The 19,757-nt window shown below is 43.1% G+C and overlaps 1 pseudogene; it reads left to right on the top strand.

Annotated features, from left to right (window-relative positions):
* Window positions 1–1,325: 1,325 nt before the first annotated feature.
* Window positions 1,326–19,757, top strand: part of LOC147421746 (putative complex I intermediate-associated protein 30) — a 50,987-nt pseudogene continuing 32,555 nt past the window's right edge.

Below are 19,757 nucleotides of genomic sequence, written 5' to 3'. Positions count from 1 at the left end.
TACAATGCCTATTTGCAAGTCCAACTTCGATTGGAAAGCCAAGCGTTGGCCTAAGGGAAGCTTGTTTTGTAAACCACAAAACAAGGGTATTTAGCATGCTCTTCCTATATTCAAGGCGGATTGGTTCTCATCTCTCAACAAACAATGGGGTAAACAATGGCCAGCACCTAGCTCGATTGCGGCGATTAATAACATATGAAACACACAATGGGCACTGATATTTTTGTGGAAGGTGTTTTTGGGGGCCTTGCCGACATGTACCAGAATCCAAGTCCGTGGTAATATAGGTGTTTGGGATGCAGAATGGTGAGTGAGGATCTTACCTACCTCTTCAAGGAGTGCCCAACGATTATTGGCCTAGTAAGCAAGATATGCAAGTAGGTCCAAAGGATGTAGAAAATAGGGTTCTATAAAAACAATCTTTTCCTAGGAGCAAAATCTATTCATATGTATTCAAACGATGAGGGTCTGCTTTTTCCAGCGCATGTGGAAGGCCAAGAACCGTCGGACATTCGAGAATGATACGTCGACGGCTAGCTTCAAGGAGATTCTCTACAAACGTAGGGATCTGATAATTGCCATTGGGAAGAAGAAGAACTCGTATGGTGAAGGCAGGCCTGTCTAACCATCACAACCCCCTGCGAGTAAAGTTGTGTGAGCAATGACTGTATTGCTTTGTGTTGTATCACACGTCTCCGCAAGGCGTTGCAAGGGGTTTTGCTAGCATTGAAGGACTGGAAAAGAAGCATCCAAGCAACTGCAAGTGAAGGGGCCGCTCTAGGAATGTCGATGTTTACCTGAACTGGATATTTGCCGCGAAAAGGCTTGACGGTAAGCTGGTGATTCGTTGATCTACGTAACCATGCGATGTGGCCTCCTTCCACCGTCTTAGTCCAGATCACAACATAGTGAGCTCTCTTATTATTTATTGTACGTCCCTGGATAATCTCTCTCTCTCTCTATCAAGGTGAACTGGATCCCCCCCTCTCCCCCCTTCAAGATCAAGGTGAACAGCTGGATGCTTGCGACCCTCCCTCCTTCTCTTTCTCTCCCTCCCTCAAGATCAAGGTGAACTGGATGCGCCCACGTGATGATCTCCCTTCCTCCCTCCCTCTCTCTCTCTCTCTCTCTCTCTCTCTCTCTCTCTCTCTCTCTCTCTCTCTCTCTCTCTCTCTCTCTCAAGTTTAAGGTGAAGTGGCCGCCCACTTCAGCTTGGACTTGAGAGAGAGAGAGAGAGAGAGGAGGCCGAGACAAGAGAGTCAATAAGCTGATGCAAGCTCATAGAGGACAACAAAAATTTCACAGGAAAACATCTTAGGAAGCACATGTTTCGAGCTCTTGTCCACGCCACGACTGATGCAGCTTGCCGAGCTGTGGCCTGGAAGTTTGAAGATCTACAACCCTCCAAGGAGTTGAGTTTGTTCAGGTTTTCAAGCCAGGATGATTTGAGGAATTGGATTGTTCATTCTGATTATCTGATTATGGTGGTCTATCCAGCGCACGTTTGGAATTGGGTGGCGACACAAATAAAATTGTTGTCTTTTCAGGCACTTTGTCAGGAAAGTTAAGGGAACCAGCAAGTGGACGCATTGCGCACCATTCAAGGCTATAGCAGCTTTGATCTGCACTCAATTGATACCATTTCTCTTCGTGTGAAGGGTGATGGACGATGTTATGTATCAACGATACGGACGCAGACATGGTGGGGAACTTTTGAGGATGCAAATACGTGGCAGTCTATGATTTTCGCTCCAAAAGATGGATGGTTTGAAGTCATGATTCCATTGATTCGTTATCTACCTACTATGAAGGGCAAAATAATTGAACTCAAGAGCCCCCCATTTCATCCACCGTGTAGGTGCAGGCAAAGTCCTCCACATCCTCTAGTATGTCTACAACATTGTGGAAGCCAATTACACTTGCGTCCGACTAGGCACATGCAACGTATGCACTACACCTAGCTCTAGTCCCACTAAGAGCTTAGAGCACATAACAAGGCGTATGTGCAAAGAGTGGCACATGGGACACTTTCTCGTTGAGTTCAACGAACGATTGTGCGACACATAAGCAACGAAAGTGTAAAATAACGTATGCACTACACCTGGCTCTAGTCCCACTGAGAGCTTAGAGCACATAACGAGGCGTACGTGCAAAGAGTGGCACATGGGACACTTTCTCGCTGAGTTCAGCAAACGATTCTGCGACACATAAGCAAGGAACTTATAGCGCATACAAAGCATACTCCATGTGCTGCAAGTTTAATTGCAAGAAGTAGTTAGGATGTGGGACACCTCAACTACAGGGCATTAAACCCGTGAATGCATTATGTTCATCTACTGGGATGTAAGTTGTAGCTCTTAAATCAACTCATCTTGTTCCACAGTCAGCCTATCAAAAAGTGCTTGCATTGCTATTTATTTTATTGAGCCCAATTATTGGAGTTTTTGACATTTTTTATGAAATATGGCATAAAAGACTCTTGAATAGTTTATGAGATAGAGAGTATTAGTTGTACACAAATGAGTTCGAAATATCGAGGGACAAAATCTACTCTCTTCACAATACATTAAAGATATATTTAACAATAATTATTGAATAAAAGATAAGTTGATTGAAGACTATAAAATAAAGACGTAGTCAAAATTAATGTTTTCATCAATATCCATGTTTTATTTTTATGTTTCTCAGCTTGAAATACATAGGTAATCTTAAAATAAGTTGAAAAAGTCGTGGAGACAAAAAAAAGAGGGTCTATAAGTCACGATCTAAAAGTTTTGTTTTTAGCCAAACGAAGGTTTTTTTCTAATTTTGTCCACGATGCCTTGTAGACCAGACCCGTTCCCATCGTTTTCAATACTTGGAAGTCTATATTCAGAGTTCGTATGACAAAGTTAAGGCATAAACAAATTGTCTGCAACAACATGATAACCTACAAGTAGCAACAAGTTAGCTTACAAATAGATATACACAGATAATATCTCTTTTGTTTGATCCAATAAAGAAGTGAATGTACTATTTTATGATGGTAATAAATTACGGTTTTTAATTTGATTTATCATGTTGAATTTGGTTAAACGAGTATGTTCTTTTGGCTATTTTAAAGACGTTACAGAAACCAATGTGATATCTACTCTACAAAGTGAAGCGACGCACAAGTGGTATCAGAGCCGTTTCGATTCTGCTACAACGATGAAACAATTCAAGAAACAATTGAAGAAAGGAGAAGATGAAAGTGGAGATAAATAATCAAAGAAGATAGAAGAAGCAGAAAAGAAACAATGGCGATGATAAGGATGACAATGCGGGAGAAGCGATAGTCAAATAATTCAAGAAGGCTAAGCTTAATGAGTTTGACGGCACAAGAAAGACATACAATTTTTATGTCATAAACATGGTGACAATGGAAAGCTTAATGAGTTTGACGGCATAAGAAAGACAGACAATTTTTATGTCATAAACATGGTGACAATGGAAAGCGCAAAAAGGACCCTAGCGGCCTCTACGCGAGGCCCGTGCACGCAGAACTCGTCATGGGGAGTGAACAAGGGGCACCATCTAGCTTTGAGCGGCTAGGACGCAGATAGTAGTGATTCAAATAACACTAACACAGCACACGGTATAGAGAGAGAGAGAGAGAGAGAGAGAGAGAGAGAGAGAGAGAGAGAGAGAGAGAGAGAGAGAGAGAGAGAGAGAGAGAGATGGAGATGTAGACAGAGGAGATGAAAACCCTTCGGAATGTGAGGGCAAACTTGATTCAAGATGGTATTTACAGAACCCTTCGTTTCGCATAGACTTCTCATAAAAATTACAAAATTTTAAAATATCGCGGCCTTCAAACCGCTGCAACTTCTCCATAACACTTTGTCGAGCTTTACAAATATGCTCTTGCAGATTATGTTGTTGTTGGGTAGCATGTTGCTGTTACATGTACGTTGCAAATTGTTGCATCTTTTGCTGCATGGCTGCCTCTTGCGGTGTAGACATAGGCTTCAACTATCTTCCCACCCTGGCTCGGTTTTGCATCCGGTTCACTAGGTGTCGGTGGATATGTGTTCGAAACGTGAGTCGGGTCAGCACCGGCGGCAGGCTGCTAACTGTGGGAGAAGAGAGAAGAAAAGATACACCACACCGCAACATTGTCAAGTAACCTCTTCGAAACATAAACAAAGTGCTAAAATAATTGAATTTTATGATGCCGACAAAATCCGACGCACAATAGCCAAGGTAGTGCTATTAACAGCACCATTAACTTAATTAATTGCAAATTAAGAAGTTTAAGCTTCAATTTACAAAATCTAGGCCAAATTAGTTTAGCCTGCACTGATTCAAAATGTTCGCCAGTGATCGGTGTTGTTGAACGTAAGACTAAACATGTTGAATTGCCATAAAACATTTCCCTGTGTTGCTAATTGTGCTTCTTTCTACTTCTCCTTCTCGAGAGAGTGAGACCCGCTTTGGTTTACCTTCTTCTTTTCCTCTTTGCCTTGTTGAGGACGAGAGGAAGAGATTCTCCCTTTGTTTTTCTAGTCGATGACGAGATAGAGAAAGAGAGAGATTTGCTTCACCTTCTCCCTCCGAGCTTCCGGCACTTCTCCTTTCTTTTGCCCTTACAACCACACCAACATCCCTCGTTGAGTTGCCTCTTCTCCTTGCTTTGCTAGCCGAGGACGAGAGAGAGAGAGAGAGAGAGAGAGAGAGAGAGAGAGAGAGAGAGAGAGAGAGAGAGAGAGAGAGAGAGAGAGAGAGAGAGAGAGAGAGAGAGAGAGAGAGAGAGAGAGAGAGCTTTCCTTGTTTTGGTAGCTGAGGAAGAGAGAGAGAAAGAGAGATCTTTCTGCACCTTCTCCCCTTCAAGCTCCTTGATCTTTTCTTCTCATAACCCTCACAACTACAACACGTTGTTCTTCCCCAATAAGCCACACCCTATATTTAGTTTTACTCCTCCCTTAGCAACGATGGCGCCATCGTTGCTAGGGAGCATAGAAAAGAACGCTTGTTGACATGGCAACGGGTAGCGCGACCAACAGGAAACGAGCCAAATTTGGAGCCGAAATGGGGTGCACTGGCCTGCTCGTCATTTCCCATTTCTTGCGCGTTGTCGTCAGAGCACCACAGCCTCCAACGCGAGCTCCTAAATGGTGGGTGGCCACTCTTTGAGTCAATGTGTTTGGCCACTTTAACTTATAATCTTCGGCAAGTGCCCTTCAACCCATCTTCTTTGGTGCCTCATTTGGTACACATGTCGACCAAAGCATTGCCAAGCACGAGAACTCCAATTCCCCTCAAGGACACCCCATTTGGGATACATAAAGGCACCTCATTTGGTACACATGCCAGACAAGGCAATGCTAGGCACCTCGTGCACCTCACCACATTTTGTATACATATCAGCCAAGGCTCCGCATCGCACGGCATTTGACACAGAAAGCTCATTAAAACCTTAACATTATTCCGTAAAGGCATCGCATTTAACTAAAGAGTGTCAGAGTTTTATTCCTGCTATCTAGGCACTACCAATCATGACGTTTTCTAGCCAAGCACTGCATGAGATGACATCCCGGACATGAGACTCCTCAAGCAATTACTGTTGCCGCATTTTAAATTCCCTGGTTGAAGCCCAAAATTCCTAGATGGCACACCGACCGAATGGACCGGACTGGTACAGAACCAGCCCCCGATGAATCTTTAACAACCAATATCTTGGCAACTGAAACTTTTATTGCTGATCTAAAAAGACCGACGTGCTCCACAAAGGGAGCACTTCAGTCCCATGCATTCACTTTATCTCTGTCCCCTTGGTTGCAATTTCCCAACCCGGTATGGATCTGGTATCGACTCAAACTTCAAACTGCCATAACTTTTGCACTGTAGCTCCAATCAATGAGCCATAAAGACAAGCCGATAGAGCACTTCAACACTACAAGAGGCTCTTCACATTAGCGACGCTCACACAGCGACGCTCAAAAAAAAAAATTCCCGGCGTCGCTATGACCGTCGCTATAAGCGTCGCTATGAGCGTCGCAAATTTACAAAGAAATTTGCGATGCTCATAGCGACGCTTATAGCGACGCTCATAGCGACGCCAGCTGGGGTAAAAAAAATAACCGAGCGCGCCCAAAAACTCAGATCTTAGATCTGAGTTTTTCGACGCCCTCAAGCAAAGAGCAGGTAACGCTCTCCCTCACTCTCTCTCTCTCTCTCTCTCTCTCTTTTTCTTTTACACACACACACACACACACGAGGAGAGGAAGGAGAGCCAGGTATGCTCCTTCCCTCTCCTCATTCTCATGTTCCCTTCCCCTCTTTCTCTCTCCCTCGCTCTCTCTCTCACACACACACATACACACACACACATAGTGTTTTTGAGAGAGAGAGAGAGAGAGAGAGAGAGAGAGAGAGAGAGAGCGAGAGAGAGTGCAAAAACGCACACACATACATAAACAAAGAATGCACACACACATTGAGAGAGAAAAAGAGAGAGAGAGCATGCATAAACAAAAAACGCACGCATTGAGAGAGGAAAAGAGAGAGAGAACATGCATAAACAAAAAACGCACACATTGAGAGAGGAAAAGAGAAAGAAAACATGCATACGATCCAAAAAAACGCACACACATTGAGAGAGAAAGAAAGAGAAACTAAGGGAACGTCGTAGGAAACTAATTAAAATTAAAAGACCTAAAGATCTAGCCGACGAGGAGTTGAACTGAAGACCTATTATTCAAGAGAGAAATGGCATAATCAATCTATCATACTTGGCATGGGTGATAGAAAGGTTATACCATTTATCTCTTTTTATTGGCACACACATCCACACACGCGCACACACACAGGAAGAAGAGAGTTATAACGTCGTAGGAAACTATCTTAAAAGACGTTAAAGATTAGGTTATATGTAGACTTACATTAAATTAGATTTAGGTTTATTTTTAACTAGATTTACGTTTATTTAAGCTAGATTTAGATTTACGTTATATTAGATTAGATGCGGGTCTCCATAGACTGCGATGCCTGCATGAAGCGGGTGAAGAAAGCCCTCAATGGAATATAGGGTATTGCTGCCTTCACTCATGGTGGGCTCCGTCGATCCAAAAGTACTGGTGAAATGTCTTCAGAAGATAGGGAAGAAGGTGGATCTTCAGGGCGGCAAGAGTCACTACATCCCCGACACAATGACCATCTAGACAACCTCTAGTCATTAGACTTACGTTAAATTAGATTTAGCTTTATTTTTAGTTAGATTTACGTTTATTTAGATTTACGCTTATTTACGTTAGATCGAGTCCACGCAAGAATTACTTACGGTTTAGGGTTTAGAGTTAGACGAACAGTGAAAAGATCTACTGTGAAAAGATGTTAAGATGAAGTCAAGTGCTACAGCTAGAGAAGAGGCAAAGGGATTTTGTCCACTACATGCAGTATCATGTAGACGTGGGTGTCTAGATTTCTTGTACCCACAAATATAGGTATTGACCAATAAAGACGAGATTATAACCCGGTGGTTCTGATCTCCGTGCACCTCTAGACCGAGGTGTGCGGGGATTGGACATGACTAGAGAATGTGAGGTAAGAGAGAGAGAGAGAGAGAGAGAGAGAGAGAGAGAGAGAGAGAGAGAGAGAGAGAGAGAGAGAGAGAGATAAGACGAAGAATGCCAATAGAATATTAAATTTGTTGTCTAGGTTATAAGTTTTTTATCCTCATTATGAGTAGCGACGAGGATGTGGGACCGTCCAACCGAAACACCTATCTCTCAACGAGGGTCTTATGTCCTTGTAATCAATGCAAGCATGCTGTGCGACGGACAAGACGTGTTTCTTTGCAGCACGTTCGCGAATTTGGCGAGTTCGATCCATCTATTATAGATCGAGTTGTTGCCAATTATAACTCGTCGGACTCTGACGCTGGCCAACAAGCAGCAATCTTGCAACCCAATAGACGTATTCGCAGGCGCTTTGGTCAAGCAGCATATGTGAGGCCACAAGATGTAGCCTCTGACAGCTCGGGGGATGATCATGCAGAGCACATTCCCAACGAGACAATGTTTGAGCCCGAGATTGATGAAATGATCGAGACGATCATGGATTCAGAAAGGCTTATCTATGATGATATGAAAAGTGAAGCCGATACATCATTGTATAATGGAGCACGTATGTCTAGATTGAAAGCACTCCTGGTTCTTCTCAACATGCAGGCAAAGTTTGGATGGAGTGACACTAGCGTCACAGCGCTTTTCAGGTGATCTATTACAATTAGTTTACTTTAATAGAACTCTAAATGTATAATGATCTGATAGATTTTTACACGACTGTATCATATTTTTATGTTGTGTAGATTGCTGAAAGAGCACATTCTACCAGCTGACAATGTGATGCCAGATTCCCGAGATGAAGCAAGAAAGATTTTGCGAAACTTGGGGATGGATTACAATTCTATCCACGCTTGTCCTAATGACTGCATTCTTTTCAGAGGGGAATACACAGACATGGAGAAGTGTCCGAAATGTGATTCCGAAAGATATCGAGTAGATCTCCACGGGACAAAAATTCCACAAAAGGTTTTGCGACATTTTCCTTTGCTTCCTCGCATCAAGCATTTCTTCGAATGTAAGTCCATGGCCGCCCTAGCATCATGGCATGAGGAGAATAAATCTTCGGATGGTGTGCTACGAATTCCTGCAGATTGCGCAGCCTGGAAACATATAGATGGAAAATGGTCGGATTTTGCGAGGGAAGCTCGAAATTTGCGCTTATGCCTGGCTATGGATGGCGTAAATCCATTTGGTCAAAGATCAACATCTTACAGTGTATGGCCCGTTGTCATCGTCAACTACAACATTCCCCCGTGGTTGACTACGAAGAAGGGGCACCTATGGCTAAGCTTGATTGTGCCAGGGCGATATAAAGTGGGGAATATGGATGTGTATCTTCGTCCACTATTGGAAGAGCTACAACAATTGTGGATTGGCATAGAGGTGGTGGATATGAGCCGACACATAGGACGACGGAATGCTTTGATCAGAGGTATTCTAATGTGGACCATGCATGACTATCCCGGGCTAATAGAATGCTCAGGTGATCTATTGACACTCCTCTCTCAGACACTGTAAATCTTGTTTTTCCCCATAGTTGATCTATTATCATGTGTATACATGCAGGGCTTCAAACAAGCGGATACAGAGCATGTGTCACATGTGGACCTAGACTGAATGCACGTAGGGCACCCTCACTGAAGAAGCAAATCTACGAAGGTCATCAAGTGTATCTTCCGGAGAATCATGTGTTACGCGACGGCTTTTTGGGAAGAGAGCCACCAAGGATGTCTGCACAAGCATGGTTAGAGCAGAAGGAGATGTGCGATGACGGATTGCCTCCAGGGATGAAGAGACTATCTCTATGGTACGAGTTACCATACTGGCCCCGACTCGTGATCAATCACTTGCTCGATCCAATGCACATATTCAAGAATGTGGGTAATCTACTATGGGACCATTTGACCGGCAAGAAAGATACTTTGGGAGCCAGAGTTGACCTTAGAAATGTGGATCGGATGTAGCAATATTGGCCGCAAACTTTAATATCATTGCTGCACATACTTTACAGTTTATTTTACCGGTTGCCATTGAGGGATGTTTGTCTCTCGACATCCGTAACACAATCTACAAACTTGCAAAGCTGGTGCAATGGATCTCACAAAAGGAGATCGACGTAGACTCCATACCATTCGCCAAACTAAATGCTGCGGAGCTTGTGTGCATGTTTGAGAAACATTTTCCTACTACAATGCTAACCATTCAGGTGCATCTTCTTATTCACATAGTTGATGAGGTGGAAATAGCTGGCACAGTTCATTCCAGATGGATGTTCTTCTTAGAGCGTTTCATGAAAACGCTTAAGGGATATGTGCGTCAAAAGGCACGTCCGGAGGGTAGCATGGCAGAAGGTTGGTTGGTATCAGAGTCCCTAGTGTACATTGGAGAGTGGCTAGACGGATTTGATAAATCCCGGGACACGCTATGGCGAACCATAGATGATGAGCGCATATCTGGGATTGTCATGTGCAATCTCGGTGTTGAGAAGAAGATGACGGAAGATCTAGAGGCTAAAATCAACCGATTTTGCATGCTTCACAATCCAGTGATGCAAAAGTGGATTTCACAATATGAGGATGCAAAGCAAGAGCGACAAAGGGCACGAATCGAGTGGAGACGGGGAAGACGACCATCGATGCACTATCCAGCGGTTCTGGAGAGCCTACCAACCTTCATGAGCTTAAGATGGTTGCACAACCAATTGAAAAGCGCACAACAATGCGGTGACGAAGTGATTGAAGAAGAGTGGGAGTACTCTCGGGGTTGCGCGACCAAGGTAAGTTTGCAATGTACGACTAGCAAGTGACTTTATTTATAAACGTTTGAACGGCCACTCATAATTTTTGTTCGTTGTAGTATAAGTCATACACAGCAGCATGGTGTAAAGGTCGACATTTTAGGGTGGAACGAATCGACAAAAAGCGTTTTACTCAAGATTGTGGAATCATGGCAAAATTTGAACAGTCTAGTCGACGACGTTCCTCTGATGCAGATCCCGTGGTGGCGGAACTCACTTACTTCGGCACGCTGCAAGAGATTTTGAGGATCGATTACAGAGGATTTTTTGTCGACTTGTTCGACGTGCAATGGTTCAAGATAATCATGGAGGGTCGAAACGCTACTGTGCGTAGAGGAGAGTCTGGTTTTCTTGAGGTGGATTCTACTAAGAAATGGACTGACCTAAGAGACACTTTCGTACTACCCGAGCATTGTGAACAAGTAAGTATATAAATAGTTAACATCCCCCTTTTACAAGTTATGTGCTTGAAAGCTCTCATGTAAGTTATGTGGCTCTGGCAGGTAGTATTTCATCCTACAAAGTCTACATCAAACTGGTGGTACGTCATAGAGGTAGCCCCTCGTAGTGCAAGGACGTATGAAGGCTACCATGTGCCAATCACAACGACATCAATGGAGGAGATCAGAGAAGATGCTCAATCAGAAGCCGCTGCGGTGGTGCCAGACGAGCATCAAGATGCTACTACTCTATATGGGGTGCATGCAGAGGAGCTACAAAATGAAACAGAGGATATGTGTTTAAACGGAGAGCTCTATATAGATATAGGAAGTTATGCTGAGTTATGCGAGGATGAGAGAGAGATCTCTTAAAGCCACAAATATTGTATTTGAACAATTTTGCTCCGTGCTGTAAAAGCTCTAGCTCTCTAAGTAGCTTCCATGGTGTGTAACGCTCTTTTCTACTCGCGCTCACATCTTTTGATTGAAAATTCTGAGTTTTCGACTTGCCTCTTCTACCACTCGATTCATTGCGTCATTGTATTTATATGCGTCATTACGTCATTGTATTTAATGGTCTTTGCGTCATTGTCTACTCTATTCATTCAATATTAAGTTTAAATATTCGTGTGTTTAATGCAGGTATGGATGATGAGGAGTTTCTTTCTTCTTTGTCACCGCAGCAGAGATAGTGGTACGTGGAGCGTCATCGCTCTGGCGCATCATCGCGCGTTCCTACACCATCCGCATCTCCCTCTCTTTCGGAGCATTCGGCGCGCTCCGAAGCTTCGGCGTCGACGAGACGAGCGTCACACTCATCTAGACACCGGCGCTCTAGTGGTGGCGGTGGCGATTGTTGTGGGGATTCCGCCACCGATGCCTCCACACCGCCTCGTGTTCGACGAGGCTCTTTACCCTCCCCTTCTTTGCCCGCCCCCACACCAGCCACAGCATCGCCATCTACGCCAGGTTTTGCACGGCTGACTATTCCTAGAAGCTACACACCTCTACCTACTCCGCCAGGAGCCACCCCACTTGACACTCCTCGCTTCGGGGCCCACACGCCGGTGGAGACACCTGACGTCCGTACCCCCATCGACACGCCGCTAGAGACCCCTGCCGGGACACCCAGGTTCACGCGTCACCGGCCAGAGGGCTTGCCTTACTCCGTCGACATCAGCGGCGGCATCATCATGGATGATGACGGCAAGAAGGTGATCTCGCGCATCCGTGGTCTTTGCTCTCAGCTATTTAGACACTATATACTAAACAAATGGAGTGAAGTACCAAGTGATTTAAAAAACAGAGTCATCAGCATACTTCATGATGAGTTTCCCGTTCCAACACGGGATCAGCGCTTCAATGAAGACCTGATGAAGATTCGAATGCGCGAATACTGCAAACACAAGCGTTCCGAAGTGCAAAAAGCAATCAAGAATGGGTGGAATAGGCCAGATTGGCTGGCCAAAGAAGATTGGAAGAATGCGAAGAAAGCAGCGCGCGAGAATCCCGACAAGTGGAAGCAACAAAAGGATGCAGCCAGAGCGCGAGTAGAGGCAGGGAGCTCGCACCACTTGGGGAGCGGTGGATGGGCATCATTTGAGGCCGATTTTGTAAGTCTTTTCACATTGCTCTTTATGCATGTTCGATAGTTTAGGGTTTATGAGTTTTTTAGTTCTAACATAATGAAATCTTTGTATGTTTTGACAGTGGTCGATGACAGGACGTGATCCCACACCGTACGAGCGCGAGTACGCAGGCAGGAAGGGCTTAAACGCCCTGATGGACATTCTCAGTTCTCGCGGCGGCATGGTTAGTATTAGGGTTTACTCTTTTTTATTTTTTGTATTGTTTTATAAATGTCGTTATATGTTTATATTTACTGAAAACTGTCTTATTGTCTTTTTTTGCAGAATCCGACAGATACGCCGCTTGGACGCGATGAGACGTCTGATTAGACGACGTCAGTTTAGCCGTAGCTAGATAGCATTAGTTTAGGGTTTCTCATAGCTTATGTATCATGAGACGGATTTTATACGTCTTTTTGAACCATGTATATTATTACATTTGTCACCGCAATTCCTTTTGCCAATCAATTCTTTATGCCTATGATGTTGTACAATTGTCATTATTACATTTGCCAATCAATTCAGTTTGTCTATGATGTGTACAATTGTCAATTTTGCAAACAATGCGTCTTGTGGGTGACTATTTTGGGTCTATTATTTACCTTTGCACTTTTTTTAAAAAGTGAATCAAGTACAATATGGTTGATGGGTGGCAGGGCATTCAATGCCCTGCCACCAGAAAAATATTCTCTCAGGCGTCGCTATAAGCGTCGCTATTTATGGCTCTGTAGCGTCGCTATATGCGTCGCTATACTCTTCTGTGAGAGCGTCGCTATCTGCGTCGCTATAGGCGTCGCTATATAGCGACGCCTATAGCGACGCTCTCGTAGCGACGCTTTTAGCGACGGTTATAGCGACGCCGGGGGTTATAAAAACCCAGTGTATTTCCGTCGCTAAGAGCGTCACAAGAACACACAACCTCTTGTAGTGCAAGCACTATAGCTCTATGATCATAATCTCCCATATGTGATCACTTAAAGCATCCTCCTTTTTTAATATCATTAAGGCATCCGTTGGCCCTTTAAAGCCACATCTGGCATACATTAATCATAAAAATAGCTTGTTACCAAGCCCTGAACACTGATCATTAATCAAGTAAGCTTCAAAGTAGCTCAATGTGCATTTTTTTGTAATCTTTCTTAGCATGGGAGAAGAGCTGCACGACAACGGGCTACTAATTGATATTGATGAGTATGAACATTTCCTAGATCATGCTAATTGTGAACAAATTATTGACAAGGATTCTACATCTATATTTATACATGGGTTGCATGAGCAGATAACTCCTACAATTTTGATGAATGTTGATATTTTACAGAGTGATTTTTCCGAGGATGCTATGGATGAAGATTTACAGGCTAAATTTGTTTTCCATGATCAAGGTAAAATTCCAGCAGGTAAAAATTCCTCTGACGATATAGCTAGGTCCAGATTGTTCGAAGGTTCTTCATGATGGCTATGAAGCTAGAGGGGGTGATGATGTTAAATCACCATGGGTACTGAAAAAGATGTATAGGTTTCTTACTTCCTTGTACAGTATGAAAATTATGGGAGGATTTGGATGCTAATTTTTTTAATGATGCTTATGCAATGATGGTTTGGCTGCCAATAAAAGGGAGTCAATGCTCTTTAAGGCTTACTGATAAAATGAGCTTAAGTTACCAGGAGTTTATGGGATATGGATGTTGCACTATGCTTCAGATGATGCTCTAGTATATTGTGGGGGCCATCAATGCTATGTCCTCTTAATGGTATATGATCCAGGAGATTCTAAGGATCTTCAAAAGTATGCATTTTGGTTGCATGCTATTTGATCCAGAAATAACATACCTATACCAGAAATGTTTGATGTTGATTGATACAGGAAATGTATGCTCATGTGGGTATTATGCCGCTCCATTATTGGGGAAATATCTTATTATCCCATTTGATCCTGGTGGACTACTAAAGTGCAACTTACAGATTCAAGGATATCAATTATTTTCTTGTAGCAGGTTACTTGGCACTAGGTTTTGTTTTTGGATTTTATGCAATGAAGACAAGAGTTTTGGATTTTGTGGTCAGCAAGCTTACATGATTAGCTTCCAATTGACTTCTTTGGACAATTGATGAAGTATCTTCACATATTTTGAGTTGGTTATGTTGCTAGAACTTGAGAAGAAGGACTTGACGGCCATTCCATGTGCAGACAGACTAAGGCATACTTGAGCTTGACAGAGTTCCCTAAATCGAGCTTGATGGTCAAGACGTGTGCATAATTAATTCGAGCACTTGATTTTGGCGGGGTTCACTAAACATGTTTTTCACATTTGAAAGCTTTGGAGATAAGGCAGGTATGATTCAAAGAATTGCAATGGACAACTACCTAACGATTTAAGTGCTTATAGCAGATGCAGGATTGAAGATCGGTTGGCACAAACCGGAGACTCTGCAGGTTCAGAGGGGGTGGATGTTGTGCGGCTCCACTTTCACGATGGGAAAAAGAATAATAATATGCATATCGGGTATATTTGAAGGATAATCTTAGCAGTTCATTAACAACATGATATGCTAACAGGTTATGCTTAGCAATAGTTTGATCCAAAATGTTGTGCTCGACAATGTTAATCAGCATAAATTTCCTAATGTGGTGCTATTATCAAAGCAAATACCATCACTTGTAATGCCTCTATTGCGGTATATACCGGGTTTGATGGGAAGGGATTTCTCCAAAAGCTATCATCTATGTTTTCATCTTGAAGGCAAGCGGCTTTACCGTAAGCCTATGACATAGACAAGCGAGATTATTTGCCAGCTCAACGAAAGCTATCAAAGGAGCATATTACTCTAGGCAAAGTTGTCAAAGAAGGCGACTTTGGATTTGGGATTGATGACAAGAGACAGTCAGGCGATGTGCAAAAAGGAGTACCTCACATGGATGGGGATGCTTATCGTGTACATGAAGGCCATTGCCGGATAAAGTTTTGTGACTCAAGATTGCTTACGATTAATGGCGGTCAAAGTGGTTGCAGCTCCCATGGATGTGGCACCTTTTATGGTAAGCTAACCAAGAGCAGAGTGGAGTCTGGACATGAGGTAAAGGGTGGTGTGAACCAAAGGCAAGCAAGGTTTTTTTTAATGTGAAACTGAGGACTAAATAAAAGAATAGTGACGAGTATAGTTGTGTATCTAAAAAAGGGCGCTACTGCCACAAGCAGAAGAATGTGGTGAGGTGCATGGGAGAACTGAAAGGAGAGTTTTTGCGCTATCAACTGGGTAGTAGGAGACGAGTGGGATGTAGATGGCATGGCTGTGTGCATAGGACCGTAAGCAGAGAGCCAAGCAGCTGTAGATAAGCAAGGAGCCACCGCCAAGGTGCTGAGGACTGCAAGGGGCCGGAGTCCTCATACAAAAAGGAAGGGCGGGGCCTTGTGTAAGCAGGGAGAGTTGAGGTGCCACCTCCATGAAAACAGAGAGGTTCCAAGAGGGTGCAGGTGACGGGAGATAGCGGCATATGAACAAGGGGGTGTGCCACCTGAGAGAGGATCAAGGCCAAATGTTGCATGCTGTGAGCTAGTGGATTTGGTCTTAAGCATGGAAAATTGAAGGGTTGAGGTTAGTGCATTCAGGGCCTTCGAGAGGTGGACGATAAGCAAGGGAGAGAGGAGAAAGGAGTTGGAAGGACCAAGGCGCTATCGAGTAGACAAGATGGTGCATGTGTGGCGCTACCAATAAATGGAGGAGGAGCATCTACATCGAATATAAGAAGACAGAGAATTTCTATCGTTGGCTCTTCATTAACCAATAGCTAATTACAAACTCTCTCTCCGTTATCCTAAAGCTCCATCGCCAAATTTCTTCATCTTCATCAAGCCATAATTAAAATATCTCTCTCTCATTCCAGATTTTTCTTAATATCTTATTATCTTATGCTTAATCTTGATAAGTTACCAATATATACGTATAATGTTAATATCTTTGATAACCTAATGATCTATTTTGTTATATCTTGATGATGATAAGGTATACAGGTTTGTGAACACCTCATTCAGATGAGCTCGGAACAAATAAATAATTGCCAGTGTTGATGCTAAAAATCCAATCTCGGTTCATTGAGGAGATCGAGCGTATGCGGCTATGAGGGCTTAGACTTGCGTCGAGAAGACTCGAATATCTCAATATGATTGGAAGTGAAACTCCGGATCTAGATTGGTATCTTTGCTAGAGCTTGTGACCTAACCCATTGTTGTTTATCATTTATGTGATTATAAGTGGTCAAGTCAACCAAGCCTTGTACAATTTATTTCAATTCCTGATGATATACTGCTCATTTCGGTATCCTATTAGTTTTTTATCCCTCTATTTCTGTTGCTTCCTCTCTACCACCTCTCACAGCCAGAGGCCCCGAGCCTTCTCGGCTCACCTTTTGAACACAAATCCCCCGACACTGTCTTAGTCATTGCCTAGGATCTCTGAAGTGCATGAATGAACAATGTGCCCGCTTGATTAATGATCATATTTTCAATACAAGTTATTACAATGGGTACATACAAAAGGCACCTACACCCGGATAATATTGTAAGATTGGAGATAAGAGCTTAACATGCCACTTTTGTAAGGCAATTGCTTTTTATACTGCAACATGTGATTGTGTAGTATACTATGTCTTGCCATCAGATGAGACGGCCACCAAAGTCATGATTCATTGTCACTCACATAGACACGATGTGTGCATCGACACATCCAAAACACTAACAGACAACACCAAGGTGATGGTGCAAAGGATTTTGACCGTTGATCCACGTGAAGGAGCCGGGAAGGTTCAAATGTGTTTAGCAAAAGAAGTTATAAGTAAAAATCTCCTTCTCAACACCACCAACAAGGGAATTTTAGGTGAGTAACAACTATTTACAATCGCTAAGGAGTTGGGACCATTGGTGCAAGATAATTGGTTTGTGCATTTCTCATATTTTTATTTCTATGCAAAACTCTATGTTGAATTTTTTTTGCTTTGAACACTATGAACGTTGCTAGGTTTGGAAGGTCAATATCTAGTTTACAGAGAGGTGGTGGCAAAAAATCTTTGATGCACTCCTAAAGCTGAAGCGAGACTGCACATATGACTTCTTCCATGGAGCACGTTTCTAGGTCAAGGTACGGAGGGAGAGAAATGTTATGTCTTCAAAATGTTACCAATTGGTCGAGCATTTGATGTGAACTTGGTGAACCGAATCAGACAAGATGGGAATGGCGATCTTCGACATCGGTGGATCCAGTTTGATCACACTAGACGTGTGAACGATCGGATAACTAATGGCCTATCATGTCTGTGATCCAAGGTACATGGTGCACCTTGAGAGCAATGTAGGTTGCCTTTGACTCCCTCTCTAGCAATTTGTTTACAGTATGCAGGACCTTCAGACTATTGCAACTTGTAAAAGGAAAAAGGAAGAAGTATGTGGCGCAAGATTCTCAACACATACACAAAGAAATATGTGAGAGGTGGAGGCAAGCACCAACAAAAGAGGCTACAGCAGTAGAGACTCGTTTAATATGCCAATGGTGGCGTAATGGTCATTGCATAGACCGTAAAGTTCCATACATGGATTCATGGCTTAGTTGGTGGGAAATTTGTATTGCACATTGGGAAGGCATTATGACATGCACAGAAAGAAGTTAAGCTCTGATGGACCAAACACTCCATGCACAAACCTCGTCGAGAGAAAACATGGCAGCTGGCTAGCAGGGGAGGGTTTTCGTAAACGCATTTTCATTATATGATGCATGTACAACCGACCTAGCAAATTCCATCTTATAAAGCACAAAGGTCATTTCATACATCCATGGAAAACACATTGGGAAGGGCCTGTTGATATAGAAGCTTGCGGAGCGCCATGAAAAACTTCCTAGTCAAGTAATAAGAGCAGTGAACGAGGCTACCGAGGGCACTCCAATGTATAAAACAGCCAACTCCATTGACAGGAGATAAGGAGACATCAAGGCAAAAACGCAAGCCAAATGAGGTTATCAATGTGTAAGATGATGCATCGCATAGGTCTGAGTACAACTCGGTCACCAAAGATCGCAAGAAGTGTGGAAGACCCCATAAGATCAACTTTGCAAAAGAAGGGATGTCACAAACCCCAAAACGAATTATAGGTTCGGGTGGGCAGTATGTAGTGGAACGCAAGGTCAATGAGGTAATGTGGGCCATACGACAAACTCCACAAGGTAGTCACATGTAGTGGCAAGCCAAGAGGAGGACAAAGGTGTGGAAGTAGTATTGCACGTTCAAGCCTTGGTATACCGGCCCCATCTTTTGAAGGATATCAAAAGCATCTGAATGGTGTGGTGCACCACTGGTTTTGGTTTTGTCCGGATTGTGTCTTGCATTGCCACATAGTAGACCAGAACATTGAGTCACAACCTCAACATCCACCACACATTTGGCCTGTGCATGTCGGCACCAACCTGTCTGAGGATGAGGTGCAAATATTGCATGAAGGGGGGTATCAAGTGGAGTTCAGGAAAGAAGGAATCTCTACTGTAATGCCGATTGTTTTGCACAAAATATAACACTACAAGAGGTTGTGTGCTCTTGTGACGCTCTTAGCGACGGAAATACACTGGGTTTTTATAACCCCCGGCGTCGCTATAACCGTCGCTATAACGCCTATAGCGACGCAGATAGCGACGCTCTCACAGAAGAGTATAGCGACGCATATAGCGACGCTACAGAGCCATAAATAGCGACGCTTATAGCGACACCTGAGAGAATATTTTTTTGGTGGCAGGGCATTGAATGCCCTGCCACCCATCAACCATATTGTACTTGATTCACTTTTTAAAAAAAGTGCAAAGGTAAATAATAGACCCAAAATAGTCACCCACAAGACGCATTGTTTGCAAAATTGACAATTGTACACATCATAGACAAACTGAATTGATTGGCAAATGTAATAATGACAATCGTACAACATCATAGGCATAAAGAATTGATTGGCAAAAGGAATTGCGGTGACAAATGTAATAATATACATGGTTCAAAAAGACGTATAAAATCCGTCTCATGATACATAAGCTATGAGAAACCCTAAACTAGTGCTATCTAGCCACGGCTAAACTGACGTCGTCTAATCAGACGTCTCATCGCGTCCAAGCGGCGTATCTGTCGGATTCTGCAAAAAAAGACAATAAGACAGTTTTCAGTAAATATAAACATATAACGACATTTATAAAACAATACAAAAAATAAAAAAGAGTAAGCCCTAATACTAACCATGCCGCCGCGAGAACTGAGAATGTCCATCAGGGCGTTTAAGCCCTT

This window comes from Adiantum capillus-veneris, chromosome 27 (genome assembly GCF_014529385.1).
Source record: "Adiantum capillus-veneris isolate H3 chromosome 27, ASM1452938v2, whole genome shotgun sequence".
In the NCBI taxonomy this organism is placed as follows: Eukaryota; Viridiplantae; Streptophyta; class Polypodiopsida; order Polypodiales; family Pteridaceae; genus Adiantum; species Adiantum capillus-veneris.
The sequence above is the reverse complement of the archived record's forward strand: the minus strand, read 5'-3'. Positions and strand labels throughout refer to the sequence as shown.